This window comes from Impatiens glandulifera, chromosome 2 (genome assembly GCF_907164915.1).
Source record: "Impatiens glandulifera chromosome 2, dImpGla2.1, whole genome shotgun sequence".
In the NCBI taxonomy this organism is placed as follows: Eukaryota; Viridiplantae; Streptophyta; class Magnoliopsida; order Ericales; family Balsaminaceae; genus Impatiens; species Impatiens glandulifera.
Window position 1 is genome coordinate 34,950,882 of NC_061863.1, and position 7,805 is coordinate 34,958,686.

Genomic DNA, 7,805 nt, shown 5'->3' on the forward strand with positions numbered 1-7,805 from the left:
CCATTTGCCTTTTGAAGTTTTTCTATTACTCGCGGTGCTACGGTAGACACCGATCCTTCTTTGACATATTCTTCCTTAATCTTCCTGATACGCCTTCTTAACTGTCGAAGATGACTTCTCGGTATCAGTAGGCAAGTTCGGCACTGTACCTCATGAATGGTACCGGATTTTGTGAGGCTTAAGATATTGTCTTCTACGTCCTCCAATCTGGCGAAGCAATCCTCTTGGTTCAAGTCCTTCATCATGTTATTATAGTTCGTGTTGAAGCGGTGCTCATGCCACTCCAAGTATAAGTTTATAACATCTTCATTCCGCCTGATGATGCCCTGAAAGATATTCTGGGCTAATCTTTCGGCCTCGGCATCATCGGCTTCTTCCCTGCTGAGACCTTCATTATCGGCTCCCTCATGATTCCCTTCCCCACCCTCGGTGGTCTCAGGATTGAAGCTTTGTTCGGCATCTGTTGGACTTCGAGCCGAGAGATCGTCCTCATGGACCGTTTCATATTCGGTTCCCTCTGTTTCGGCTTCCTCATCAGCCCACTCCTCATCCTCTGGTTGTTGAGGTAGGTCTTCGAAAACTACCTTTTCTTTTCTCTTCCCTCCGGTGTTTTCTTTCGCCGGGGTCTTTTTCTTTGCGGCTTTCTTCTTTCGTCCACCTGTGGAGCTGGAAGCCGACGGCTTTCGTGGAAGAAATTGCTTTGATCGAATGATGCTGCGTTTTATTATCCCAACACCAGGACCGAGTTTGATCTTCAGATGTAAGAATATCTTACCGAGTTGTACAGCATATCCCCAAGATCTGTCCGAGCCCGGTCTTACCATTTCCATAAGGTTGCTGAACACCGCCCTTGCCCAGTTAATCTCCGTTCTATCCATCAGACGAAAAATCATCTTTATTTTGTCCCTGGTTAGATTACTGAAGTTTCCTCCCCTTGCCAGGATCGCCCTGGCAAAGACGTCACATGCCGGAATGAGCTCCGGTCTCAGCGTCTGTTTCTTTCCGGATGTGGTAAGCGGTTCGTTGGTTGCCGATAGAAGTTGGCAGGCTGTTCTATATGTATCCTCGTCCATCTCTGCCATAGCATCCATGCCAGTAGTTGGGAGACGCAAACTCTCGGCCACTACTGCCTCGGTAATCTCTACGTGAGAACCGCACACCGTTGCGAGGATCCTGTCGTAGGAGACGGTTGCGGTTTTGAAGAACTCTTCTACCGCTTCCTTGTATATTATGTGAGGACCGTTAAGTAGATATTCCAAACCGGTCTCAATCAGCCGGTTAGCTACTTCTTTTGCCTCGGTCGTTCCATATTGCCGAATCTCCTCAAAATCTACTTGAGAATATAATTTGAACAATGCCGCATCACGACGACCCATGTTTTGAGGATTCTGAAAATGAAAGAAATCGGCTTCGAAGGATTTTAGAAGTGTAGAGAGAGAAAGTGAATTTGTGAGAATGAAGAGAAATATGACGAAGGCCCCCTTTTATAGGCGCGGTTTGGAAGCCAAACCGTCCCATCATGAATGGGCGGGAAATTTTCCCTCCAAAATGAAAAGACGTGGTATTGTACGAAACGGTGTGCGGTGTCTTTGGGCGGGAGATTTTCCCTCCAAAGTCCTTTGCCTATGTCATCGGTCACGTAATCATTTCTTTGAGACCGAATGGCAGATCGGTTTCTAAGCTTATTCAGATATTTTGATTTATCGGTGTTTTAACAGGTCTAAGCAGATTTTATAAACCGGACAAGTAAGCGGTTATAGATAGAAGATGTGAACCGGTTACTTAGATGAGTTTTCAAGGAATTTAAGAGGACTCGGTTATTTAAACTGAAATGATAATGAGATTCAGGAAATATTAGAAGAAGACTCGGTACATGAATAAGCATATAGAGACAATGTAAGATATAGTCTATTCAACAGGCATTCTCCAGATTCGTTCTCTTGCCGAAACACAGTTGAGAATGTTCGAGGAGGAGGCCGGTGTGCCCGGTCCGAACTCCGGTCGGTACCCAAGGATCAGCTTGCTGATATGCGGTGCATACCCGAGACCCTTCTTGGTCAGCACCATGTTCTTTAGGTTTTCCCAGATGACCGATGACCAGTTAATGGCCGATTTGCGAAGGATGTTGATCATGATATTGTAGGTATTCCTGGAATACCGTTGATTGGGAGATTGACATAGGATTGACCTGGTCACGATCTCGAGCAAGAGCTGACCGTGACTAGCAAGTTGGGTTTTTGGCCCAAACTGTGCCACCGGAAGATGAGTAGCCGACAGGTAAAGTGCGGTTTCAGTTCCCACAGGGTCCTGAACGGCCGGGAAGTCAGAAAAACCCTCAGCGGGTAGATCGAAGAGTGAAGAAAATTCATCCTCGTCGATCCAAAATGTGTGGTCTCGGACAGTCGAGACGATATACTTGCCCCTGATGCAGGCGCTTCGAAAGAAGGCCTTGACATCATCGATAAGGATAGGTCCGGCCTCCTCAAGAAATGGTTGAAGGCCGGATTGAACAAGAGAGTCATACATGATTCTTGTCTTGGTATCACAATTTCTTATTTCCGTGCATGAGTCGAAGTCGATGCACAGAAAATTTCCCAGAGTTCTGCTAGGCATGATTTTGGTATGGAGAGAGAGAGATTTTGTACTTTCAGGTGTGATGAAATGAGAAGGGAATGGCTCCTTATATAGGGTCGGTTTTTGGAGGGAAAATCTGTGCATTGATGGTCAGTTTTGTTTTATTAAGGAAAAGAATCTTTTCCTTGTCAAATCACATGGGGAAGCGGCGGTTTGCAAGGCCCGAGGTAAATGGTAGTTGAAAAGTGACCAGATTAGTTGGGAGTTAAATATGCGGGTGGTTGGGAGTTATCTCATTAAATTGGATTATCTCATTAAATGCATTTAACACATAATGATATATATTAGATGGAGACCGAAGACGGTAGAGACAACACCGAAGATGACATACATAGATGATGAAGTTAAGGAAAGCACAAATAAAACCGAAGTGGACGTGGATGATGCCGATATGGTCAGAGTTGAATAGTCTAATGGTGCATCCGGTACGTGAAGCAAAATGACCGGATGCAAGAATGAGTGACTTAACGGTTCCTCCTCTCTTCAACCCGATCGTAGAACGAGTCGATGGTTTCCTTAGTGAACACTTGGCTGCGGTCCAATCCTTCGCCTGGACAGGTTGGGACCCCGAGCTCTTCAAACAACCGGCTGATCTGGGGGATGAACGCCACCGACCTGGTACCGATTATCCAGATCAGGGTATCGAACATCACTCTGGACCAGTTGACCGGCGTCCTTGTTATGATGGCCGCCATCATATTGAACGTTACCGTGCAATATGTGTAGGTTACATCTTTTCCGAGGATGCTCTTCCCAATTATGTCATTGAGGAGCTGGTATTCAGCCCTCAAGGGATATTTGGAGCCATGATCATCGACGGGCTCATCTGACCAAGAGAGAGAGAGAGAGACCTCAGCCTTGGTGTCGGCTGGAGGATGGAGGTCCGTGAGCCCTTGTTTGGGCAGATTGAAGCACCGAGCAAAGTCTTGCTCGGTGAAGTCAAAGAGGGCACCCCCCACTTTTGATTGAATGTGGGTGTTGAAGTAGGGTGTCCCACGGTACACCCTGGCATTGTTGAAAAACTCAATGACTGACTGAGGATAGATGAGTTGATTATCATCCAGGAAGTGCTGGAGGCCGGTATCCTCCAGTTGCTTGATCATTCGGTATAGATCATAGTGATCTGTACTGGAGCATGATTCGAAGTTCACTTGTAAGATGTTTGTAAAGATAGACATTTTGCCTTAGAGGAAGAAGGGGTGTTTTGCCTTAGTGATAGAGAGGGTGTTTTTTTGTCTTGTGAGTGTTTGAGTGAGAGAGTGCTCTCTTTAAATACTGGTTTAGGGGCTACCCTATTGTCCAGGCATTAAATGGAATGACATGTATTAGCTGCAGGATAAAAGGTTTTTCACCAAAATAGGTATGTTTGCAGTCTAGGTGTCGGTCATAGGCCTGAACCGTGAAAGATATCAAAAGATCTTCACGTCTTTCTAGGCGCGACCAGTTTTCTTTGAAAAGGCAACATTTCAGAACAGATATCTATAAACATTGGTAGTTGTTCCATATCTGTGAAATTCAAATAATCTGGGATGACCTGCTTCCGAACCGGTCAGTGATCAGTTGTCCATCCCGATGCGGTTAGTTGGTGTTTCCACCAAGTAGCCGGTCGGTTTACTCTGTCTGATGAGCTGGGCGGTTCTTCCATAGGCATCTTGAGAATTCAAAGATCAGCAGCTTAAGAAGAACTACTTGTTTTATCTGTCGAAACCGGTTTTCCTTTTAAGTGTCCTTAGGAAGGATCTGACTGATGTCGGTTAAACCGAGAGTAAGTCTAAATTGAGAGAACTTAGCTTCCTGTAGAGGCTTTGTGAAGATATCGGCTACTTGTTGATCGGTGGGTACGTATTCCAGCCGGATATGCTTCAGCGTGACATGCTCTCGAATGAAATGATGCCTTATGTCGATGTGCTTGGTTCTGGAATGGAGAACCGGGTTGTATGTAATCGCAATGGCACTTGTGTTGTCACAGAAAATTGGGGACTCTTCGGCTGTGATGCCGAAGTCCTTCAGCTGCTGTTGGATCCAGAGAAGTTGAGAACAGCAACTTCCGGCCGCCAAGTATTCAGCTTCTGCGGTTGATGTAGCCACGGATGTCTGCTTCTTGCTATGCCATGATACCAGTCGGTCACCAAGGAACTGACATGTTCCGCTGGTGCTCTTTCTATCAATCTTGCACCCTGCATAGTCTGCGTCTGAGTAGCTCGTTAGATTGAATGATGAGTCCTTTGGATACCACAGACCGACATCAGGTGTGCCCTTTAGATACTTCAGTATCCTCTTTGCGGCTGTGTAATGGGATTGCTTTGGATTTGCTTGAAATCTCCCACACACACCAACTGCAAACAGGATGTCCGGTCTGCTTGCTGTCAGATATAGCAGGGAACCGATCATGCCCCGGTATGCAATCTGATCTACTGATTGCCCTTCATCATCTCTGTCCAATTTAATGGATGAACTCATTGGAGTGGCCGCCGAGGAGCAGGTGTCCATACCGAATTTCTTTAGAAGCTCCTTGGTATATTTCGGTTGACTGATGAATGTTCCTTCCTTGAGTTGCTTAACCTGAAGACCTAGGAAGAAACTTAATTCTCCCATCATACTCATTTCAAATTTGTCAGTCATCATTTTTGAAAATTTGTCACAAAGCTTGGGGTCAGTGGAACCAAAAATGATATCATCTACATAGATTTGAACAAGTAGGATATGTTCCTTCTTTTCAAATTTGAACAAGGTCTTATCCACTGAACCGATGGTGAAATCATGCTCTAATAGGAATGCGGTTAGCGTATCATACCAGGCTCTTGGTGCTTGCTTTAGACCGTATAAAGCTTTGTTTAGTCGGTATACATGATTTGGAAATGCAGCGTTCTTGAAGCCGGGTGGCTGTTCAACGTACACTTCTTCACGTATATCACCGTTCAGAAATGCACTTTTAACATCCATTTGAAAAACTTTGAAATTTTTGAAAGCAGCAAATGCAAGAAAAATCCTAATGGCTTCAATCCTGGCTACAGGAGCAAATGACTCTTCAAAGTCAATGCCTTCTTCCTGTTTGTAGCCTTGAGCCACTAATCTGGCTTTGTTCCTCGTGACCAGACCGTCCTCATTGAGTTTGTTTCTGAATACCCATCTTGTTCCTATGACCGATTTATCTTTCGGTCTGGGAACTAAGTACCAGACTTTACTACTCTCGAACTGGTTTAGTTCTTCTTGCATTCCCAAGATCCAGTCCGGATCTGACAATGCTTCATCTATTCTTTTCGGTTCAATCTGGGATATAAAAGCAGAGTTAAAATATCCTTCCAGAAGTTGACTCCGAGTTCGAACAGGTTCTGAAGGGTCACCTATAATTTGCTCAGGAGGATGTTTACTGTTTCTTCTGAGATTCAGTTCAAGGGTGTCTACCAAGTTACCGTTTAATTGATCAAGGCTAGACATGTCGGTAGGCTGACCAAGATTGTCAGACCGACCGGCTTCCTCGGGTTGGACCGAAGTGTCAGCTTCCTGCTGTGAAACAGCTTGATCCGGCTGGGTATCAATATTACCCATTAGGTCATGGACAAATCCCCTGAAGACCGGGGTCTCATCTTCGCTATCAGAATGAATATCGTTATTTTCCAGTCTGTTATGAAGATCAAAGCATGAAGCAGTGTTGCTTTCAACCGATTCATCGAAAACAACGTGAATTGTTTCCTCCATGGTTGCAGTTCTATTGTTATATACTCTATATGCTTTGCTTACTGAAGAGTATCCCAGCATAATGCCGGTATCGGTCTTTGCATCAAAAGCAGTGAGTTGGGTTTTACCATTATTATGAATATAACATTTACAACCGAAAATCCTGAGGTATTTAAGTTTGGGAACTCTGTTAAAATAAACCTCATATGGTGTTTTGTTGTGAAATCTGTTTATCAAAGACCGATTTTGTGTATGGCATGCAGTGTTGATAGCTTCAGCCCAATATTTCTGAGCAATGCCGGAGTCGGCTATCATGGACCGTGCGGCTTCCTTGAGAGTCCGGTTTCTTCTCTCGGCCAGGCCATTTTGTTGAGGAGTCCTGGCACTAGACAACTCGTGTCTAATGCCGGATTCATCAAGATATGCAGTTAATGTGCTATTAGTGAATTCGGTACCTCTATCGCTTCGAATGCAATTTATACGAGTTGATTTTTCATTTTGCAGACGCTTAAGGAGGTTGATTAGGTTTGATACCGTTTCACGTTTAGATGGTAAAAATATTACCCATGTATATCTAGAATAATCATCAATAACTACCATGGTGTAGAGCATACCGCCCAGACTAATGACCTGAATTGGTCCAAATAAATCCATGTGAAGAAGATCTAGGCATCGGCTAGATTGGAGATTTCCTTTGCTCTTAAACGATGACCTAGTTTGTTTACCCATCTGGCATGCTGAACAAACCTTATCCTGGTTAAATACTATATCTGGGATGCCTTCAACTAGTTTCTTACCACGAATGTAGTTTAAGGTTTTCATGTTTAGGTGGTTTAATCTTTTGTGCCATAGCCAGGTTTGATCAGTTTTAGCTATCATGCATATAGGGTGTTCTATTCTAGTTTTCCAGTCTACCTTGTAGATGTTACCTATCCTATTTCCGGTTAGTAGTACTATTCCTTGAGAGTTCTTAACTAAGCATGCATGTTTAAGGAATTCTACTGTGTATCCGGCATCACACATCTGACTAATGCTAAGTAGATTAAAGCGTAGGTTTTCAACTAGAAGTACATTATCAATAGTTAGGTTACCATGGACAATCTTACCCTTGCCCACGGTTTTACCTTTAGAGTTGTCACCGAAAGTGATAGGAGCACCGGTTACTGATCTAATGTCGGTTAGCAGATTGCTATTTCCGGTCATGTGCCTGGAGCAACCACTGTCCAAGAACCATTCAGAGTTTCCTAGCCGTTTCTTTGGATCCTGCACAAAGTACATATTTACAACTATTTGGTACCCACATTTACTTGGGTCCACATGCGATTAGTCCCTTAGGTACCCAAACCTTGATAAGTCGAACGGTCTTCTTTGCTAAAGTTTCAACTGTTCTCCTCACACTTGGTCTGGTGTATTTCGGTTTCCCTACAGATGACCTAAATGATGATGGTCTTTGGTTTGATGATCTATAGGTTGACCTACGTGGTTCAGGGAAG